Source organism: Miscanthus floridulus, chromosome 16 (genome assembly GCF_019320115.1).
Source record: "Miscanthus floridulus cultivar M001 chromosome 16, ASM1932011v1, whole genome shotgun sequence".
Lineage (NCBI taxonomy): Eukaryota > Viridiplantae > Streptophyta > Magnoliopsida > Poales > Poaceae > Miscanthus > Miscanthus floridulus.
The window spans coordinates 1,303,491-1,327,082 of NC_089595.1; the positions used below are offsets into that span (position 1 = coordinate 1,303,491).

The following is a 23,592-nucleotide window of genomic DNA, read 5'->3' on the forward strand; positions in this document are numbered from 1 at the left end:
AAATATAAAACACCACGGAGAAAAGAAAGAAAGAATGAAATAGAAAAAGAAAAGGAAAAAAATCATATACATCTTATGAAATATCAGAAATAAAAAATAAAACGAAATGATAAAAAATAAATATTAATTAATTCGAATGAAATACAGATAAGAAGTAAAAATGTAAAAAGAATGAAAAATAAAAAAATTAGATCAGTGAAAACAAAAAAGAAAAAAGAAATAGAAAGCAAATAAGGACCGTATGTATAGCGCGAGCATCGTTCGGGGGATTGGGCCGCGGAAACGTCGCTGCGGGAATTAACGGGCCGCGCGCTCGCGCTGGGGGTGGTCGGCAGCGAAGATTGGCGCAATTGGACGCCAAAGGCGTTGACGTGACTCAGGTGGCTAGTCACACCAATACCGCAATACGTATGACAACTAAGCTAATCTGTCACGTGAAATGTGACTCAAGTTGAATTTAGACTTGGTTTGAAACTGTTTTTGAATTATACTTAGCACGACAGAGTGGACAAGTCGTGCCAAGCCTAATGGCATGACTCGTTAACTTCATCGCACCAAGTATTGGCTCTGTTCGGCTTACCTCATATTTGGTTTGTTCGGCTTCTTTTTTTAGTCGGAACAGTATTTTTTCTCACAATAATTTAGCCAGAACAGTATTTTTCAGCCAGTTTCAGCCAAGTTTCAGACTAGCGAACGGGGCCATTATTTGAAAACAGTTTAGGATCACAACAAACATTGAGTTAAGCGAGCCCCAAGTGACATGATAACTCATTTGCGCCATGCGTTGTGGCGTGACTAACCACTTAGGTCACATCAAGGCTTTGGGTGACTTAGAGCATCTAAAATAATTATTTGAAGAGCCATTTGCATAAAAATAACTTTCTATATCATTTTATTCTTCAATAGTTTTTATATATCTCATACGCCGTCTAGAGAGTCATTCTCGTCTTCTATTTTTAGTTAACAAAAAATCCAGAATAGAAGATATCTATATTTAGATAACCATTTAGAGAAGTAGTCGGAGGATAATTTTTCACCAAAATCTTTATTCCTAACATTTATGTTTAAGATGCTCTTAATCACGTGAATCGATGGCATGACTCGGCTTTCACATCACTCGCCAATGGCCAGGTCAGGTTCTGGAGAGGATTATAAAATCCAAATTCTAGTTAAAAATAATCTCAAATGTTTCTTAAATTTTGTGCATGTGTGTTAAAATCCTCTAGAATCCTGTTTGGACAAGATTTTAGGATTTTATTTCTATCTGGATTTTTACAACCCGTGTGGATCCAAACGTCACCTCAGTCGACCCTTGCCACTATGGCACTTGAGTCGCGTTAATCTATGTGGCACGCGTCAAAAGCTTAGACGCAACTAAGAGTTATTTTCTAAATTTTTCGTTCGAGACGTGCTGTTATAAAAATATCAGTGTTTTTTTGCTAAAAAAATTCACGAACGACTCGCAACTCGCCAGACCTCTGAGACGAGCCGTAGCTCAGTTGGCTTGCTTGCGGTCGTTCAAGCGGCCGGTCCTGGGTTCGATTCCTGGAACCTCGAGATTTATTCTCCGTTAGGCCCCGTTCGTTTCCCGGGGAACAGACACCGGGAAGAGTTCTGGCCGGATTCGTTGCTTCATTTATATACGAATTTTCTTGGCCGGAACTATTCCTAGCGTGATATGCCCTAACCGAACGAGGCCTTAATAGTTTCAATTGTCTCTCGTGCAGATGTACCACAATGGTCAAGTGACGTGCCCGTCATGCTCGAAGTCTGGTGATCTTCGAGTATTTCTCAGCTGCGTTTATCGTCTAGGTATAGTTGTAGGTTTGTTTGTATACCGTGTGTGTGAGGTGTGCATGCATGTGGTGGTGTGTGTCTGTATTCAAACAGATACTACAGCTGTACCTAGATGAGAGGTTTAAAAAAAAAAACTCGCCAGACCTCTCTCATAAATAAATAAATAAAAAGAAAAGAAAGAAAAGGCAAGGGAAAAAAACGTGCAGCGTCGACAGGCGTCCCAGAGCGGCCCAGCCCAAGCGGCACGGCCTTCGTAAAAACCAAAACAAAAACACATGGCGTGTCGTCATTAAGAAATCAATTTAATTTAATTTAATTTCATTATTAATTATTAATGGCTTGCCTCCCTCCGCAAGCATAAAGCTTCCGCCTCCACCCCCCAACAGCTCCGATCGGCTCATCCGCCGCCCGCAGTCGGCTCGTGTCGCCGACTCGCCGCGATGAACGCGTCGCAGTTCATGGACAAGCAGATCCAGGGCCTCGCCGCCTCCGCCGCCGCCGCCGCGTCCTCGCCGCCGGCATCCGGCGGCGGCGGCGGGCTAGTCGATCTGACGAGCCCCTACCCGCAGGAGGAGGCGGTCAGCCACGGCCCCGGGCACCGCTCCCTCCACGGCGGCGCAAACGGCACTGGCAACGGCGCCGACGAGGTGTTGCCCAGCTACGACTTCCAGCCCATCCGCCCTTCTGCCACCGCCAGCGCTGTCCCCGTCGGCTCGGCCCCCACGACGGGCGCATGGGGTTCGCTCGACTCTAAAGCCGCCTCCCCCAACCTCCAGGTACTATCCTGCTCATCTCCCATGCGCTGATGACTCCGCTGATAGATCTGTTCGTAGCGTTAGGAGTTGAGAGCTAGGTTGATGGCGATGTCGTAGGTCAGGATTCCATTGCAAAACAAGTATTTGGCACTGTTGGTCAGTCCCTACTAAGTAGCCTTTTGGCTCCCCTGTTTGTAAAGTTGAATCCCACAGATTCCTCACCCAAAAAATAAAGTATCTCCAGATGTGATGCGTATTTTCCTTTACCATCAACAGTATGGACGCATACTTTAATTTCTTGCAAGTAATTGGTTGTTGCTTGTTCTGTTGACAAAGCCCTAAGCCCTTGACAGCATTTGCAACATTACTATTTGGATATACTAATTCATTTTCTCTATTCTGTTGACAAAGCCCTAAGCCCTTCACAACATTTGCAACATTACTATTTGGATATACTAATTTATTTTCTCTACCTCCTTTTAGGATAGTTTCAATCTTGCAGTAGAAAATTGCTCCCCCACCCACACAGTGCGCTACTTCCTATGACTGTAAATATAGGTCCACCTAAGTTTGTCATCCCACATCAAACGTTTATACATTTGATTACTAGTATCTGAAATTTCATATGATTGGCAATACAAGATCGTCATTAGTAGATTCATTGTGAAAAATATCTCCATATCATATAACTCTTTGTGTTTATCTTTAAGAAAAATGTCATGCTAAAGACTGTGTTGATGTCCTATTATTGCACTCATATTTGTGATTGGAGGTATATATTTGTATTATTTTGAAAACGGTGCTCCATGTATTTATGTCCTTGAAAACTACTCAAAATTTGTCCTGGCTTTGTGCTGCCCATGGCTACTCTTACTCTTAGCTATCTAATGGGCCTTTTGTTTTCTGTGAAGTTCATGTGGATGCCATTTTATATGAGACATTGTTAGGATTGGTTGCACATTTTATTTTCTTCTTTCTTTTAGCTCTTATTATGTGCTATACCTTCGAGGAAAACCATATCCATTTTCAAAGTGTATTAACTTTCTTATGCAGTTATCCTATGCTTCGAGCATTGTTGAACTTTCAATGATATTCATCTTGCAAAGTCAGCATTATACTATCAGTATAGGCACTTTATGTATTTGTGCAACTTTAATACAACAATCTTTAGTTCTGTTCACGAAATTTATTGACCACAGTTTGATTACGGACACAACACAGAATCCAACTCACTCATTCCATCTGTAGCTGTAATTTACAATAATCAACCCAGCTAAATTGTCTTCTTCACAAGATACGTTATTGTTTATCACTTCACATGATCACACTTCATATCACTGCCCTGTTTTTATCTTTCCCTGTACTCAACTTCTCTTACCACTCAGGGTGCTGGTGTATTGGAGCCTCATGTGCGAAAGAAAGTTAATCATGAAGAAGAGAGGAGCAACTTCAGTGCAGTCACTATAGCGGGTATTGATCGTACCATGAAGAAATATGCTGATAATCTTCTACATGCACTCGAAAGTGTAAGCTCAAGGCTTTCACAGTTGGAGGACAGAACATACCATCTCGAGAATTCTGTTGGGGAGCTGAAGTTGACAATTGGGAACAACAATGGAAGTATTGATGGAAAACTGAGGCAATTTGAGAACACACTGCGTGAGGTAAGCTTCTGTGGATGTAACCCCTCCCCCTCCTCTCTATCTTTGTCTTTTATAGCTGCAGTAGAATGGACTATGCTGTCATAATGAAATACTAGTTCTGTCATCTGTGTTATGGATGAACTTTTATCTGTGTGTTTACTTATGATATGTTCTCTGTTTTGAACTCATCTCACTTATATGGGGTTCGTAGGTTCCAGCTGGTTCACACACTCATCATTGTTTACATTGCAAACTTTGCCTGTTCTAGGAATGTGACATGCTGTATTTGGCCAATTTTAAGGTGGATTGGTAATATGTAAATCATCTGTGTTTCTGTATTAGTACAAAGTTTCTTTCAGCCCCAATCAAAGGCATGTCGATTTGTGGATGTATGGACATCAATTTTATTGTAGGCATACGTTTTTTATAGTGTGAATATCACTTTTACATACTGTTCTGCTTTATGTTTCTGTTTACCCTTTGTCACACATAGGCTTCATCTGATGGTTCTACCGTGCGTGATTGGGGTTCACAGGGCATGTCTATAACCATATTGTGAGGGTTAGTTGCATGGTTTAACTCTTTATTCGCTACATGCAGGTTCAAGCAGGTGTGCAGATTTTGCGTGATAAGCAGGAAATTGTCGAGACCCAGATCCAACTTTCAAAGCTCCAAATGCCGAAAGCAGAGGATGGTCAGTCAGAACCTGGGCAGGTGGACTCAAGGCAGCAGCCCGCTCCATCCCAGCCAACCATTCAATCTCAAAACCAAGCCCCACCCCATTCCCAACCACCAGTACCGCTGCCTGCCCTTCCTGCTCCAACTGCGCCACGTTCACCTCCAGCTCAAAAGCAACCTCCAACACACTTCCCTGGCCATGCTCCACATCCCCAGGTTCCATCAGTGCCATCTGGTCTGTCGGCTCCTTCAGTGACAACCATACCACAGGAATCCTATTACCCCCCATCAGCTCAGCCGACTGAGGCCACCCACCAGCAGTACCAACCTCCACCAGCTCAGCAGCCTCAGGCGCCACAACCACCACCAAAGCAGCATTACCAAACCTTGCCTCAATACGCTCAATTTTCTCAACCTGCCCCGCCTGCAAGTGTCAATCCCACAGCTACACTTCCACCACCGGTGGCCCAGCAGCCTGAAGAAGCAGCACCGTATGGCCAACCTGCTCAGGGCTATCCACCAAATGTCCGCGCACCACCCTCTTATATGCCACCCCCAAGTGGACCTGCCACTCCATTCTATGGACCGAACCCTGGCATGTTTGATGCTCCTGCTGCCAGACCTAATTGTGGTCCGCCGCTGCCCTACAATGCTGGATACAAACCACCGGCTGCAGGTGGTTTCTCCGAATCATATGGTTACGCCGGGTCTCCATCCCACCATGGAAATGCTGGAATGAAGCAGCCTTCACCCTTTGCTCCTCCTGCGGGAAGCGGCGGCTATGGCAGACTGCCCACAGCTCAGGTGCTACCCCAGGCTGCGCCAGTCAGGTCTACTCCAAGCAGTGGCTCTTCTGGAGCTAGAGTGCCCATCGACGACGTGATTGAGAAGGTGGCCACGATGGGGTTCTCCAAAGAGCAGGTCAGGGCGACAGTCCGCAAGCTGACTGAGAACGGGCAGAACGTGGATCTGAACGCGGTGCTCGACAAGCTGATAATGACACCGATGCTCAGCCCCAGAGGAGCTGGTATGGGCGGTGAGCAGAGCTGTTCACGGCCGTGGCTGGCGCTTCGTTCCCTGAACAGAGTGCAACTGTGTATATCGTCGAAGCACCATGGAACAACCATTCTTTTGGATTCTGCTTTGACTTTACAAAGTTCACTGCTGTTTATTTCAATTCATGTTAGAAGCAGGTATAGCCATGTTCATTTTCTGATATGAAGGGAATGTTCTAAGGGCCCGTTTGGTACCGCTCCTCACACGGCTTCTGAAGTCGTTTTATGGCTCCACCAACCAAACGGTCTTAAGCGAGCGGCTCCCGCGGAGGATTCCCCACATGCCGCTGTGGTCCACTGTAGCAAAAAAAAAATCGAGCTTCCACCGGCTCCTATGTTAGACCCAGCCACGGTATCTCTTTGCCCTTAAAGTTCACAACAAATTACAGCATCTGTCATCGTCTCCCCAACCAACCTTATTTGCTCGTTCGTAGGCTGAAGCCGCACGGTGTGGAGAGAAGAAGCTCCGTCCTCTCTCCATGGATGCACGGCAGCTCGAGAGGCAAGATGGCGAGGGGGGTCTGGAGACCGATAGATCCGGCGACGCTGAAGACGGATCCATGGGTGTCGCGGGCTCGGAAAGAGCGACGGCGGGAGGCTTCCGCGCTCTCCTCGTGGGAGCTGCAGGCGACGCCGTGGGCACCGGCTCCATCGGCTGGCCACCGGGCACGGTCCGGTGTAAGGTCCTAATGGCTAGAGGGGGGTGAATAGCCTATTAAAAATTCTACTACAACACTTAACAATCCGGTTAGATAATTATGAGGCGAAGTAAGTGTTGCGTCAGTCTACTAAAAAAGCAAGCAACTTAACACAATTCTAGTTTATATAGTTTCTATCCACACAATAGCTATGACACCACACTAAGTTAGTGTGCTCTCAAAAGCTAACTAAAGAGCCATACTAACCAAACTAACAAGCTCTCACAACTAGCTGCACTAAAGAGCTTGATAATTAGTTTGTTGTAATGTAAAGAGAGTGAGCAAGATGTTTATACCGTCGTGTCGAGAAAGGAGCCAAATAATCACAAGAATGAATACCAATGAATACCAATCACATCAGAATCAAATGATGAACACAATGATTTTTTATCAAGGTTCACTTGCTTGTCGGCAAGCTACTCCTCGTTGTGGCGATTCACACGCTAATTGATATCACACGCCAAACCCTCAATAGGGTGTCGCACAATCAACACAAGATGAGGATCACACAAGCTACGAGTAATTCACTAGAGTACCTTTTGGTTCCCCACCGGGGAAAGGTCAAGAACCCCTCACAATTACGATCCTCGCTGCTCCAAGCCGTCTAGGTGGTGGTAACCACCAAGAGTAACAAGCGAACCTCGCAGCGAAACACGAACACCAAGTGTATCTAGATGCAAACACTCAAGCAATGCACTTGGATTCTCTCTCAATCTCACAAAGATGATGAGTCAATGATGGAGATGAGTGGGAGGGCTTTGGCTAAGCTCACAAGGTTGTTATGTCAATGCAAATGGCCAAGAGAGTGAGCTTGAGCCGGCCATGGGGCTTAAATAGAAGTCTCCACGAAATAGAGCCGTTGTACCCCTTCACTGGGCACAACACGGGGTGACCAGACGCTCCGATTATATCGACCGGACGCTGGACCTCAGCGTCCGGTCACGCGATGCGTGCCACGTGTCCCCTCTCTTCAAATGTTGATCGCCCGATCTCAACGGTCAAGTGACGACCGGACGCAGCAGCTCAAAGTGACCGGACGCTGAGCCCCAGCGTCCGGTCGTTTCCAATAAGCATCCAGAGATGACTTTTCACGATCGGACGCGTCCGATCATGCTCGACTAGACACACCCAGCGTCCGGTCACTCGGCGACTCCTCTGTTCATTGCCACGTCAGCAGGACCGGACGCACCCTGTCAGCGTCCGGTCACTGAGTGACCCAGCGTTCGATTAGAGATCGACGCTGTGCGCCCTCTACTGCCACTGACCGGACGCACTGGTCCAACCGAGACCAGCGTCCGGTCACTTACAGTGACCTCCGTCTTTTCTGTCTAGGGCGCCGGTGGCACCGTCGGACTGTCCGCACTCTACGGGCGGACACTCCATCGGTGAAGTTCCTAACCCTTACTCAAATATACTAACCACCAAGTGTATCACCTTTTGCACATATGCTAGCATATTTTCATAAATATTTTCAAGGGTGTTAGCACTCCACTAGATCCTAAATGCACATGCAATGAGTTAGAGCATCTAGTGACACTTTGATAACCGCATTCCGATACGAGTTTCACCCCTCTTAATAGTACGGCTATCGAACCTAAATGTGATCACACTCTCTAAGTGTCTTGATCACCAAAACAAAATAGCTCATACTATTTATATCTTTGTCTTGAGCCTTTTATTTTTCTCTTTCTTCTTTTCAAGTCCAAGCACTTGATCATCACCATGGCATCATCATCATCATGTCATGATCTTCATTTGTTTTACCACTTGGGAGGTGCTACCTATCTCATGATTACTTGATAAACTAGGTTAGCACTTAGGGTTTCATCAATTCACCAAAACCAAACTAGAGCTTTCACCCGGGGCGGCGCCCCTTGGGCGGGCGTGGCCCCAAGAGGTGGCGCGTGGCTGGGCGACGGCGCATGGCCGGGACCGCCCCCGGTTGGCGACGCGTGGGTGGGCATGGGCCCATGGCCGGAAGCGCCTCCGGTTGGCGGCGCCTGGGCGAGCGTAGGCGCAGGAGGCAATCTACCTATCTAGATCTACATAAGCATGTGTTTGGTTGTACCCAGAATTGTGGTGTACATATGTGTACATTTGTTAACATGCCTGTAATAGTTGGGCCATGACTTTGCAATATAAACAAGCCACTAATTATTTATTGCTTGTCACTAATTTGTATTTTTTATAATTTTAAAAACACTGAAATATAAATATATCTGCAAGCATATAACAGACACAAGCAACTGTTCAACCAGGGGCATTTTGGATATTGTCCCTATCTTAACCATTCATAACAGACATGAAAGATCAAAAGAGCTATTTTTAGAGGAGTCAGTCTATCAAACGGTCCCTAAATATGATGCCAACACGCTTGGCTCCTGGGGCCCAGTTCTCGTGTTCTGTACTGTGCCAGCTGAGTCTTGGTGGCCTTTCTTGTCTGTGGCAAGATAGCCTGCGCTGCAGCTGCAGGCTAGCCTGCCTTTGAGAGTGATTGCCCCTCGCTTCCGTTGCGAAACGTCTGACCTCACAGCTCGAGTATTGCTGTCGCAGAGCTTTGCTTTTGTGACAGCAGGTCGCGTGCAATCGATCCAAGGTCGCGTCAGAGATCCAACATGATTCCAACAACTGAACGAGCCAGAATGCGAAATGGTGTCTGCCGAGTTATTTCTTTCATTATGACCTTGTTTAGATTAAGGTTATGAATCAGTATTTGGCACTGTAGCACGTTCGTTTGTATTTAATAATTATTATCCAATCATGGCCTAACTAGGCTTAAAAGATTCGTTTCGTAATTTACAATCAAACTGTGTAATTAGTTATTTTTTTTATCTACATTTAATACTCCATGCATGTGTCCAAAGATTTAATGTGATGAAGAGAGTGAAAAAACTTGCAATCTAAATAAGGCCTAGGTTCCTAGATTTACAGTTAGGATGTGACTGCATTCTTGAGTCGTTGCCATCCTTTGCAAAATTAATACTCCCTCCCTCAGTTCCTCCTAGTGTTATGTATCGTCCTATTAAATGACACTTCTTTCGCGAAAAGGGCCCTGATCCAATGTTATGTAAATACGTATTTCCTCCTATTAAATAGCACAGTGTTATGTAAATACATGTTTCCTTCTATTAAATGACAGTTCTTTCATGAAAGGGCATCTGGTCCAAGTGATAGGATAGCTCAGTAGGCACCTTTTTCTGGATTTTTTTTTCTAAAAAAAGTAGAGTACACGCACGTGTACGTGTTTGATGGTATTACGTGTTTCCCGTGCATTGGAGGCTAGAGAGTCTCCCAATCTTTTTTTGCATGTGTACGGACGCGCACACATATGCGTGCATGTGGTGTAAATGTGGAGTGTGTGGATTGCGTGCGTCAAGTTGTACCTGATAAAAAAAAGACACTTACTTCTCCAATTAATATAAGTGGATTTGCATGAGTTTGTAGAGTTATGCATAAACATTAGTAATTGTTCATTGCTGTTATTTCAGCACTAAGGTTATTCATTCATCAAATAACAAAAGTTTGGATTTCTTGTTAAAAAAATGGAAGCTATCTAGCATCCTGTTATTCTGCATGTTTTAAAAGCTTTTGGTCCTAACCTAAAAAACTAGAAATCTGGGAATATCCTGGCAGGGCCGTACCTAGGATTTGGAGGGCCCTGAACAAAATACATGATGGGGCCCTAAAACTTGAGAAAATAAAGGCATACTTTCACTTAATTATAAAGCTTCAGAATATACATGGGTCTTACACTACTAAGAACAGATTAAATCTTAATACTAAAAGAGTAAAAAGTAGTACTCAAGTAACAAACTAGCATCCCTAGCAGCTAGCATAGTACTTCCTCCGTTCCGAATTATAAGACGTTTGACTTTTTTGACACCAAGTTTGACCACTCGTCTTATTCAAAAATTTATGCAAAATATCACTTCTTTTGTCGTGGCTTGTTTTATTAATAAAAGTTCATCAAAAATGACTTAAATTGGACTATGTTTGCACAAATTTTTTGAATAAGACGAGTGATCAAACTTAAGGTCAAAAAAAGTCAAACGTCTTATAATTTGGAATGGAGGAAGCAGTATCGTGGCACGAGAAAGCAAAATGTGGCAAAGAGAAAAATGAACAGTCCAAGGCTGGTGGACATGGCCATTGGGCCTTACTTTGATGAGTTGATCCAATTAACAAACCAGGAATTGCAACTTGCAAGCATTTTTTTTTGGATATGCTATATTTTTTGTATTTAAAAGATTAGTTATTATTTATTAGTACTTATTGTAAATTTGGAGGCCCTTAAATTTTGGAGGCCCCAAACAGCTGCCCACCTTGCTCCTGTCAATCTACGGGCCTGTATCCTGGATAGGTGCAAACCCAGCCATGAGTCAAAAAGTATAAAAGCAATATGTACTTCGAAATGTTTTCCATGCACTTTTCAAAAATGTTTTGCCTGCACTTTTCAGTTCACATAATCTGATATGGTTTGGGTGGGGCCACATGTGCGTGTTTTAAAATTATTTTGAACCAGCTTATTTTGACATTCTTTTGAACCATGATTTTAATTAGAATTTATGTGACAAATGAGATTCATTGCTCATGTTTTTATTACCGATTTTTTTCTGAACATATTATTTAAAACTTTTGAATATCCTATTCCAAAATTTATAACACATCATTTTGAATAATTAGTGTATAAAGATGTTAAAGTAGGTTTTGAAAATTTTCTAATCATGTTACGATGTAGGGTGTTAAAATTAAGCAATTTGTTCAATTTATAACATTCTAGGTTCTGATATTTACAACTATCTTCTCCCTTCATTCGTTCCGGCCATAATTTTTGTTGGCGTGTGTGGCACACACCGATCGCGCGCGTGGTTTCCATATGATCCATTGCACATGGCCGGTGTAAGCCTTCCAAAGCGGGTCTATCATTTATCATCTCCTTTTTCTCTGCCTCGCTGCACACTCTCCTAATTCGACGTGGAGGACACCGAGGACGGTAGTGCTGTGCGTGTCTATGGCTCCGACGGTTGCAACATCGCATGGAGCCTTCGTGAGGCAGTGGTGTGGCCCACTCCATGCCCCCTTTGAGCAATCCCGCTTAGTCACCCCTCGTTCCGTCTCCATGCAAACCGAGGGCAGAGACATGCATATCGCCGTGTCGACCCAAAAGGTAACTGCATCTCGGACAAAACTGAACTGAAGCTTGGCTTGCGTTGTGCATGCAGTGGCGACCCGACGATGTACGAGGCGTTCTGGCGGGAGGTCGGGGACCGCGGGGCCACCGTGATCCGCGGCTGGCAGGTGATGAGCTACTTCTCCGACGCCGCCGCGCTCTGCTGGTTCCTCGAGCCAGAGCTGGAGCACGCGGTGCGCCGACTCCACCGCGTCGTCGGAAACGCCGTGGTCGATGGGTACCACCTCGTGGTCGGCACCGGCGCCACCCAGCTCTACCAGGCCGCCATGTACGCGCTCAGCTCGTCGGCGCGCGGGGACCAGCCCGTCCCCGTCGTCTCGCCTGCGCCGTACTACTCTGTAAGATCTCACAACGCACGCTGTGTTAGTCTTACTGCAATACTACTATGCTATGCTATCGGCACGTGATGCCAAAATTTTGTTTTTTTGGTCCTCCATGCCAGTCCTATCCGCCCCAGACGGACCTCCTGCTCTCGGGCTTCTACCGATGGGCCGGCGATGCCAACACGTTCACCGGCGATGAATGCATCGAGCTGGTCTGCTCGCCGAACAATCCCGACGGCGCCATCCGCGAGGCCGTCGTGCGCTCCGCCGGCGCCAAGGCGATCCATGACCTGGTGTACTATTGGCCGCAGTACACGCCCATCACTGGGCGCGCCGCCCACGACATCATGCTCTTCACCGTGTCCAAGATCACCGGCCACGCCGGCACGAGGCTCGGGTACGTACGTAACGTAAAAGATGCCCGATTCCCGGACGTCGGTGCGTTTGTGTTGTGACAACGATGGCCATGGCTTCTCCTCAGGCGGGCGCTGGTGTAGGACCGCGACGTGGCCAGGAAGATGGTCTACTTCGTCGACCGCAGCACCATCGGCGTGTCCAAAGAGTCGCAGATGCGCGCCACCAAGATCCTCAGGGTCGTCTCCAACGCCTACGAGGTCGTCCCGTCGGCTGGCGACGGCAGCACCGTGCCCCGCCTCTTCGACTTCGCGCGGCGGCGCATGGAGGAGCGCTGGCGCACCCTGCGCGCCACCGTGGCTGCCTCCGGCGTCTTCAGCCTACCGGAGGAGACCTCCGGCTACTGCAACTTCGCCAAGCAAACTGTGACAGCTTGTCCTGGTAACAGTGAACTGGAATTAATTAACCATTGCCTTGCCTGAAACCATGGTGTGCTCTGCATGTCTGAAACTCTGAATTCTTCTCGGATTTGACTTGTCTGTAGCGTTCGCGTGGCTGCGTTGTGAGAAGGAAGGCGTCGACTGCGCCAAGCTGCTCGCCGGCCACAAGATCGTGGCTCGTGGCGGGGAGCAGTTTGGAGGAGACACGCGGTGCGTCAGGATCAACATGCTGGACAGGGACAATGTGTTCAACATGCTTGTCCAGCGCCTCTCCGCTATAAACTGAGCAGAGTGAATCCATGGAGTGGCAGAAGAATAAAATGAACCCAGAAGATTTTGGTGTTTTTTTTCTCTCTCAATTTGGTATCTTGGTTTCTGGTAGGGAAACAAGTTTTGGTTTGTTTTTGATGTTTGGATTGAACTCTGTCAATCTGTAGATTGTTATGGATTCAGAATAAAAAATAGGATTTGTGTCCTAGAATCAATATCATGAACTCTCCAGCTAGCGTCATACATCGAAAGAAACCTGAATTGGCACCAATGGAGCAGATTCCAAAAGGGTGTCAACTAACTGAAACATCAAGACAGGTTACGTCAGTAATATGAGACGGAGTGTGCTTTGCAACAAAGGCAGTTTTGTCCATTTCTATGTGAAGGAAATTAAAATGGAAAAGGTTGCTGAAGTGTCGTTTCATACATCATTTGGCCAAACTAGTGTTGTTTTGTGAATTCACAAGTTTCGAGTGCTATTTTGCGAACACCGTAAGAAACTTGCTATTTCCTGAATCCTCCAACTCTAAATAAACAGTAACTTGTGTTCTGCTTATTTCATTGATGGAGGACAATGCGCAACAACAATGGTCAGTGAGCGCTCAGACCTAACAGAGACACAGCTACAGCTCACACAAGACACAACACAATACATTAATTACACACACACTGCAGATCACGTCGTGACATCACACGGCGGCCGGCGACGTAAACCAGCCTCCGTTCCTCACATCAGTCGCCCCTTTGCCAGAGCTCCGAGAATGAGCTCACCACCGGGGCCGACGCCCGCCCTGCCAGCGGCCGCATAGTTGAAGCTGCTTCTACGGTGGGAGTAGAGCAGAGCAAAGCAGAGGCGACTTGCTTATTAGAGAGAGATTCGTGAACGCCAAATTTTCAAACTCACCGTGGCAGTTGTAGAGGACTTGTGTCGGCATTAAGACGCGCCGACGGGCAGATACAGCATACCCACCGCATCCACTGGCTTGGCCACGGACACCTGAGGAGGAGGAGGTCCCGCCTGGCGCCTGCTGCCTGCTGCCTGCTGCCTGCTGCCCAAGCCGGTGGATCCAGTGCGAATGCTCTATCTGCCAATCGACTACGCCGTCCTCCTCCCGCCACGAGTCCTCTACATTTGTGCAGCAGATGAGAGGATCAGCTGTCGAGGAACTGATGAGTCATTGCAGGTTTAGCCTTCTCCCTATATATAAGCCCATTATCCTGTCTGAGATGTTAAACCCAAAGAGCGTTTATTCTGTTTGAGATGTCAGACCAAAAGAGCGTGAGCATGGCCCAGCCCATGCGGTCTCCATGGCCTGGCCGTGGCCGGGCAACAAGCTGCCAGAGATGAGAGAGCACGCCTCCAGCACACAAAGAACGGAGGAGCGCACAGCCGGACAGAATTATTCCGCCCCCCCCCCCCCCCCCCCCCTTCTAACTAGGTTTCTTAAAATCATGGAGAAAAGGCAACTGGAGGAATAAAAAGTAGTGAGGGCCTGAGGGGACACATGATTTTTTCTCTTTACCTACCTGCATAGCAAGCTCAGCTCTGAATAAAGCAGTCTGCACAAACTCTGAATATTATTGAAGTCTGAAAATTCCTCATCCCATCTTGGCATGCAGATTGCAGGATGAACTCGGCAGCGACAGGAGAACTCATAAAGATTGATAATATTAGAAACTCTTGCACGCCATGCGTGCCCGACTATCAATCAAGATCGTAAAGCACATGTAAGCCTGTCAAAAAAATACCATCCATTGTACCTTACATGTTGCATCCTTAATAATTTCGTATAAATGGGCAACACTGCATTTATATGTTCATGTTCTTGAGCTGTATTTGTTAGTCGCTGAATTCTCACTCTTGGTAGTAGCAGAATTCTTACTCTCATCGAGAGAGGATGGCACTAGGAGTTGGGACAATTTTCTGGTTTATTTCTCAATGTCATACTAACCCGAGGGGTTGGGGATACATATTTATAGACCGCTAGCCAGCCAAGTATATGCCAAGATGCTAGTCTAAGATGCTGTCCTAGATGCTAAGATATTGTCCTCTAGATGCTAGTCTAAGATGCTGTCCTCTAGTCTAAGATGCTGTCCTATGCTGTCCTAAAAAACAGACCATGCAGCCACAAAGACCATGTGACCAGCACAGCCACACAAAGACCTCAACAGCCCCACAAAGACCACAACAGCCAGACTTATCCATCATTCTCCCCCTAAATCTTATGCGTCGTCTTGTGGGAAAGTTGAACCATCCTGGTCCTGGAGCAGAGCTCAAGGAACTTGATCCTCCCAAGGGGCTTGGTGAGCAGGTCTACAAGCTGGTCCTTGGTGTTGATGTAGCTCGCCTTGATGCTCCCGTCCTCCAAACAGCCTCGGAAGAAGTGGTACCTCACCCGGATGTGCTTACTCCGTTCATGGAAAACGGAGTTCTTTGCCAGGGCCAGAGCGGACTTGTTGTCCACCCTAAGCTCCACCGCTCTAGTGTCTCTGCCGAGGAGATCACCAAGCAGTCGAGCAAGCCAGAGCGCCTGAGTCGAAGCGGTGGAGGACGCTATGTACTCGGCCTCGCAGCTGGACAGGGCCACCACCTGCTGCTTAACCGACTACCAGCTAACGAGGCACTTGCCGAGGAAGAAGAGGATCCCGCTCGTGCTCTTGCTGGTGTCGATGTCGCCGGCGTGGTCGCTGTCGCTGTACCCGACGAAGTGTGCCGCCCCAGGGCACCTAGGGTAGTAGAGGCCGTGGTCGAGAGTCCCCGCAACGTAGCGGATGATCCTCTTCACAGCCTGTTGGTGCTCCGTCGTCGGTCGCTGCATGAACCGACTAACATAGCTGACGGAGAATGCCAAGTCCGGCCGTGTGTGGGCGAGGTAGCGAAGGCTCCCCACAAGACGTCGGTACTGCGTAGCGTCCACCTCCTTCGTCGTGCTGTCGGGCTCAGCTTCAACCTCTCCTCCATCGGAGTGAGAGCTAGGTTGCAGTCGGTGAGCCCAGCTAGCTCAACGACGCGCTTGGCATAGGTGGTCTGTCGAAGCGTGATCCTAGAGTCATCCTGGTGCACCTTGATTCCTAGGTAGAAGGAGAGAGACCCCAGGTCACTCATCTAGAAGGTGGCCTTCATTTCTTCCTTGAAAGCCGCCACCTCCGCATCCTTGGTGCCGGTGATCACCAAGTCGTCCACGTAGACACCCACCAGCAGAGCATTACCTCCACTGCCCCGTCGGTAGATGGCCGCCTCGTGCGGGCTTTGCTCGAAGCCCATCCTCTTTAGCGTGGAATCCAACTTGGCATTCCACGCCCTCGGTGCCTGCCGCAAGCCAGAGAGGGCCTTGCGCAGGCAGAGCACCTTGCCCTCCTTGCCGGGGATCACGAATCCCAGCGGCTGGTGCACGTAGACCTCCTCCTTCAAGTCGCCATTAAGGAATGCCTACTTGACGTCCATGTGATGAACACGCCAGCCCTCCTGGGCAGCTAGGATAAGGAGGAGTCGCACGGACTCCATCCGTGCCATGGGAGCGAAGGCGTCGTCGAAGTCGACCCCCTCCTGCTGTACGAAACCTCGTACCACCAAGCGAGCCTTGTGCTTGACGATGGCGCCGGCTTCATCCCTCTTTAGCTTGTACACCCACTTAAGGGTGATCGCACGGTGACCACGAGGAAGGTCAGCAAGCTCCTAGATGCGGTTCTTCTCGACCACATCCATCTCCAACTGCATCGCGGCGCGCCATGCCACGTGTCTCTCGGCCTCTGCGAACGACCGAGGCTCGCCGTCATCACATGCAAGGTGCAACTGCGCCTCCAGGTCCTCCAGGTCATGAGGCACGAGTCTCGGCACCAGCTGGTCGCCGAGAAGGTTCTCCATCGTACGGTACCGCAACGGCTCGCCGTCGTGGTACGCGTCGATGCGCTCCTCGTCGTGAGAGAGCGGAGTAGCGAGCTCAACCGGGCTGTGCTCGACATGAGCTGGTGTTGGAGTAGACATGCCCGGAGAGGTGCCTGTCGGTGCTGGAGTGCATGGCGTTGCCGGCTATGGTGGAGCCGGCGAAGGACTCATCGTAGCTGAGGTCCTGGCTGGAGAGCGTGGTGCTGTCGGAGTAGCAGGCGCCGGGGTCGGTGGAGGCTCGGGGACTGGGGTAGACGCGCTCGTCGAAGAAGAGCTGCCTACTCCCCCAGCTCCCTCAAAGTGGACGTACTCGATAGTGAAGTCGTCGTACGTCGGAGCCGAGCCGTCGTCCACCGCCTTGTCCCACGCCCATCCTCGCCCTTCGTCGAACACAACGTCGCACGCTGTGCGCACACGCTGTGTCTTTGGGTCGAGGATGCGATAGGCCTTCGAGCTGTCCACGTAGCCGATGAACACTCCTGGAGTGCTCCTATCATTGAACTTGCTGATGTGGCCAAGCTCCTTGGCAAACATGAGGCAGCCGAAGACCCGCAAGTGGGAGACCACCAGCTTGCACCCATGCCAAGCCTCGTACGGCGTCCTACCGTCGAGCGCCTTGGTAGGCGAGCGGTTGAGGATGTAGACGGCTAACACCATCGCCTCTCCCCAGAAGACAGCCGGCATCCCCCTCTGCTTGAGAAGGGCCTGAGCCATCCCTACAACCATCTGGTTGCACCGCTCGACGACGTCATTCTGTTGTGGGCTGTATGACATGGAGTAGTGGCGCTGAATGCCCTCATCAGCGCAGTGCGACATGAATTCAGCCGCCATGAATTCGCCGCCGTTGTTGGTGCGCAGCACGTGCAGCTTGCTGCCGCACTCTGCCTCTGCAGCAGCCTGCGCGCGCCTGATGGCGTCCGTAGCCTTTCCCTTGCTGCCGAGGACCATCACCCACATGTAGTGGGAGAGGTCATCGATGAGCAGCAGGAAGTAGCGTCGTCCTCCTGGTGTGGCCGGTGTCACCGGGCCACACAAGTCCCCGTGCACAAGCTCGAGACTCTCCTTGGCTCAAAAGCTCGCCCGCTGGGGAAAGGGGAGTCGCCTCTGCTTCGTCAACACGTAGACATCGCAGAGCTACTCCACATGGTCGAGGCGCGGTAGGCCTCGCACCATCTCCATGGCACTAAGCCGCTTCAGGGCCTCAAAGTGAAGGTGCCCGAAACGCTCATGCCACTGCCATGCCTCGTCGCCCCGACGAGCAGCGAGACAAAGGGGTTGTGCCACCTGCATGTTAAGGACGTAGTGTCGATTTGCACTTCTGGATACCTTGGCAAGAAGGCGACGACAACGATCCCAAATCCTCATGACTCCGTCCTCAACCACCACACGCGAACCGTTCTCATCCAGCTGTCCCAAGCTGATGATGGAGTTCCTCAACGCGGGGATGTAGTAGACTCCGGTGAGCAGCCTGTGCTCACCAGACACATGGTGAAGATGATGGAGCCGACGCCCTTGATCTCCACGCCAGAGGCATCCCCAAACTTGATGGAGCCTCGGACGCTAGAGTCAAGCTCGGTGAAGAACTCCCATCGACCGGTCATGTGATGGGTGGCACCGGTGTCGAGGCACCACCCGTCAGTCTTGTCGTTGTCGGAGCTATCGCCGAGGAGGGCATGTGCTTTTTGCTCGTCGAGGTGGAGGAGAGCCGCTGCGGCCGGTGCCGCTGGAGGTAGCTCAATGCTTGCATGTGCCATGAACAGAGCCGGCTCCTCCTCCTCTGCCTGTGCGATGTGGGCCTGGTCGCGTCGTGCTGTTGGTAGTCCTTGGCCCAATGGCCAAGCTGGCCACAGTTGCGTCAGGCGTCGTCTCATGCCGGCTTGTGCCTGCCGGCGGTGCCACCCTGGGCGCCTCTACGGGCATCACCCTTGGCACATCCTCATGCCCTGGCCTAGGCATCTCTGTGCGCCTTGCGTGGCTTGCCACGCTTACAGCCGCCTGTCGCGGAAGAAGGCTCCCCCTTCTTCCGGTCACCTTGGCTAGCAATCCACTGCTGCCGAGTGAGAAGGAGCTTCCCGCCAGTGGTGATGGGCCCCGAGAGAGACTGTGGCTCATCGCTGTCGACAACCTTGAGGTGACCTATCGCCTCCTCGATCAACATCGTGGAGAGATCTAGCAGAGACTCGATTGAGCGAGCCATCTGCTTGTACTTCTCGGGGACGCAGCGGAAGAGTTTTTCGACAACTCTCCTCGCCGTAGGTGTCATCGCCGAACTACACCATCTTCTGCAACAGAGTGTTGAGACGAAGAGCAAAGTAATCAACGTCCTCACCTGGCTTGGAGGCCAGGTTCTCCCACTCCTTGCGAAGTGCCTACAGTGTGGACTTGCGGGCGCGGTCGCTGCCGATGCGTGCCGCAGCGATGGCGTCCCAAGCCTCCTTGGTAGTCCGCTTGTTGGTAAGCGAGAACTGCATCTTGGGCAGGACTACAACGATGAGGGCATCCAGCGCCCGTCGATCTAGGTCGTAGTCGACATCGCCGTATCGGACTGCCTCCCACATGTGCCGCACCTAGAGCTTCACCCTCATGACCGTAGCCCACTCGACGTAGTTGGTCTTGGTGAGGGTAGGCCACCCACTGCTGGGACCGACGTCCCTGACAATAGCCTGGAGCCCGTGGTAACCATGGTACCGATCCGGGGAGAGAGAGCCACGCTGCTTGTGAAGGCCGCGCTCTCCATCGACCCGTCGGTACCGATCCGGGGAGAGAGAGCCACGCTGCCTGTGAAGGCCGCGCTCTCCATCGACCCGTCCGCCATCGTTGCTGTGCGCGCCTCCTCCAGCAGCGCCGTCGGCTCGTCCACACCTGTCTAGGCTACCGCCGCACTCGTGGGCATGCGCGGCTGCCCCAGGAGCGCCACCGCCGTGCGTGCCTCCTCCAGGAGCGCCGCCAGCGCGTCCGTGCCTGTTTAGGCTGCCGCCACGCTCGTGGGCGTGCACGGCTGCCCACTATGCCGCCCGCGCTCGCGTTGCCTCCCTCTCTAGCAGCTCGAGGTCTATGTCGGCGGTGTCGTCAGCGGAAATGGAGCTGCCGATGCTGTCGCGTAGAGCCTCGACCTCCGCTACCGCCGCACGCGCTGCATTCGTCGCCGCTGCTGCTTCCGTCTCTGCTCTGGCTGCTGCCAGCTCTGCTGCTGCCAGCCTCGACGTCCTTGCCGCTGCCGTAGCGGTCTCTGCCACCATTCGCTCGTGTTCCTCTACCGCGGCAAGTTCGGCCTCCTGCCGACGCCGCGTGCTCGAGACGACCGAGCGCTGAGACTGCCCTGCGGACATGACGCGCTACCGGGGGGCTGCTGCGTGGGGAGAGGGCTGCTTCAGACGAGCTGCTGCTCGTCTACGTGGGGGAGGAGTGAGCAGGAGCTGCCAGAGCTGCTGCTGCTCGTAGCTGGGGCTGTTGCGAGGCTAGGAAAGAAGATGAGCAAGAGATGCTCAGGCTACAGGATAATACGGCTTTGATAGCAGTTGTTAGTCGCTGAATTCTCACTCTTAGTAGTAGCAGAATTCTTACTCTCATCAAGAGAGGATGACACTAGGAGTTGGGACAATTTTCTAGTTTATTTCTCAATGCCATACCAACCCGAGGGGTTAGGAATACATATTTATAGGCTGCTAGCCAGCCAAGCATATGCCAAGATGCTAGTCTAAGATGCTAGTCTAAGATGCTGTCCTAGATGCTAAGATGCTGTCCTCTAGATGCTAGTCTAAGATGCTGTCCTAGATGCTGTCCTCTAGTCTAAGATGCTGTCCTAAAAAACAGACCATGCAGCCACAAAGACCATGTGACCAGCATAGCCCCACAAAGACCTCAACAGCCCCACAAAGACCACAACAGCCAGACTTATCCATCAGTATTGTACTACCATGATATATATATGCAGATTGGATCCGGTCCGGTCATGCTTGCAGAAGCACCATCAAGCAATCACCCGTGGGCCGTGCCCTGCCCACCTCCCTCACAGTCACTACCACCGTGTACTCTTCCAATGCCATCCTGTATGTGTGCATCTATCCATCTTGAATCAAGACGTGCACAACAAATGCATAGAAACAACAACCTACTCCTATATGAAAAAGGTGGTATAAGTTATAAACTTGACTATGGTGCTAATATTTGGGGATGAAATTTATTTTAAATCAATTAAATTGAAGCTCAAAATTCGAAGAAAAATACACTTCCTATAGGGAAAATTTTCAGTTTGAAATAACAGCCTGACAAACCTAACTTCGAGGCTTCTTATCTCTTAAACCGTTGACAAAATGATCTAGAATCTTAAACCTGAATTGTAGAGGGATATGTAATCTCTAACTTTGTTTAATGGGGGCATGGGCTAGTTTCGTACAAAACGTGCCAAAAACGAGTTTCAAGGTGGTCACTCACGTGTACGACAACTGTTCGATGAAATGCATTGACACTGCAAACTTTGCGACAATTTGTCTCCACATCGGTTCACTGTTTTGCCATGTCATATAAATAGTCGTTGTAGCTCTTCGCGTATGGTAAAAACTTAGTTACAGTACCTGGGTTCGTTTCCAAACCAAACACGACCAAATGGGAGTTCCAAGATGGCCTGAGCCACTGTCCCTCACCCTAGTAGCCTTTGCCGCGGTCACCGCGGGCAGGGAGTGCTCACCACAAACTAGCTGGTGCTCTAGTCTTAACGTGAGATTAGGGTAGTATCAAATAATGTAAGTTTGGTGCTTACTCTATCAGTTATCATGGATTATGGCTAGCTCTCTAGATAGTTTGTGGTTGGTGGCAGGTGGTGACAGCCATGTGCATCTTCTGTATTCCATCATGATAGAGTGAATTATTAAAACATAGGGCTCGTTGTATTTCTGGTCTAATTAATCCTTTAGGATAGTTAGGGTTGGCTATGCTCCGAAGTGCTATTGCATCCTACCTTACTATTTCTTGGTTTATCTATATCACTATTGTCCCTTGCTAGAGTTGTGCTTGGTGTGAAGTAACTTAGGATTCTTACATTCCCTTGCTTGTTGTCCTCCCACTTAGCTACACTTTCACTTTACTTTTCTAGAGTGAATCTGTGTCACACTACTTTGTTGTATATCACTTACCACCACTTGGTTTAGTTAGTAAACTAGTTAGTAGATACATCATGGTTAGCTGTCATCTTCTTTAATAATTACTTCCTTGAGGATAAATTCAATACCCTGGAATACCCTTGGTTCAAATGATACAATGATATTTTGTGCGCTTGCAGAATATTCTACATGAGCATAAGAAATACCAACACCTAGTTTGTGGTCTCTCGAGATGGAAAGGCGCAAAAAGAAAGAAGATACCACATAAAGTGTTGCGACAATTTTCCATTAGCACCTAGGCTGAAGAGGATGTTTGAGAGCTAAGAAGCATCAGAAGTAGCACAATTGCACAAGTTAAAGCGGTAGCCCATTGAGAAGGATATGAGCCACCTAGTTGATGGTGAGACATGGCAAGACTTCAACATTGAATATCCAGCAAAAGATGTAAGAAATTTTAGACTTGTCCTTGCTACTGATGGGTTCAATCCTTTTTTTGTAAAAGAACACAAAATACAACATGTGACATGTGTTTGTTGTGCCATACAACTTTTCTCCTTGGGAATGCATGGCGGAGTCAAACTTTATGATGGCTTTGCTTATTCAAGGTCCTAAATCATCTGGGTAGGGCTTTGAAGTGTTTTTAGAGCCTCTTATAGAGGACTTACTTGAGCTTTGGACAGGTTTGGATGCTTATGATGTTACTACTAGCAAAATATTTAAACTTCTTGCTGTAGTTTTGTGGTGCACCCATGATTACCTAGCTTTGAGCACTCTCTCAGGACATACCACAAAGGGCTATTTTGTATGTATTCATTCTGATAACCATCCTCTTTCATATGGTCTAAGGAGCAAAATTGGGTATTTTGGGCACACTCGTTTTGTTCCAATGGAACATAATTGTTGGATGATTTAACTCCAGCAATGCCTAGCAACGTGATCGCGAAGACGGAATTAGATGGTAGCACATGAGACACAAGGATTTATACTGTGGCGAGCTAAACCCTACTCCAGTTGGTGTTGCTGCTCTTCTTGTATTCGTATGCTCGGTTATAGGGGATGTTGCTCCTAGCTATGAGGTAGATTGGAATAAGGCGACAGTGTCATGGTGGACGTACTGCTCGTGGGATCCTTACCCCCTTTATATAGGCAGGAGGTAGGGTTACAACGAGGGCGATCGGCGCTACAGATTTGATTCCTAGTTTGTTACAACAGATCAATTCTATCCTACCATAAGTAGGATGGCTGCAGATATCCTTGATATGTCGTGATCTCCAAGTTGGTAGTTGCACCTGAAAGGATCAAGATGCCCAAGAGGGGGGGGGGGGGTGAATTGGGCTAATTCTAAATTTCTTTTGCAATAATTAAGTCCTATGGTTAGCCCAATTAACCCCTTGTGCCTAGAA

The 23,592-nt window shown here is 49.1% G+C and overlaps 1 pseudogene; it reads left to right on the top strand.

Annotated features, from left to right (window-relative positions):
• Positions 1-2,180: 2,180 nt before the first annotated feature.
• LOC136513204 (uncharacterized) lies at positions 2,181-13,433 on the top strand (annotated as a pseudogene).
• The last annotated feature ends 10,159 nt before the right edge of the window (positions 13,434-23,592 follow it).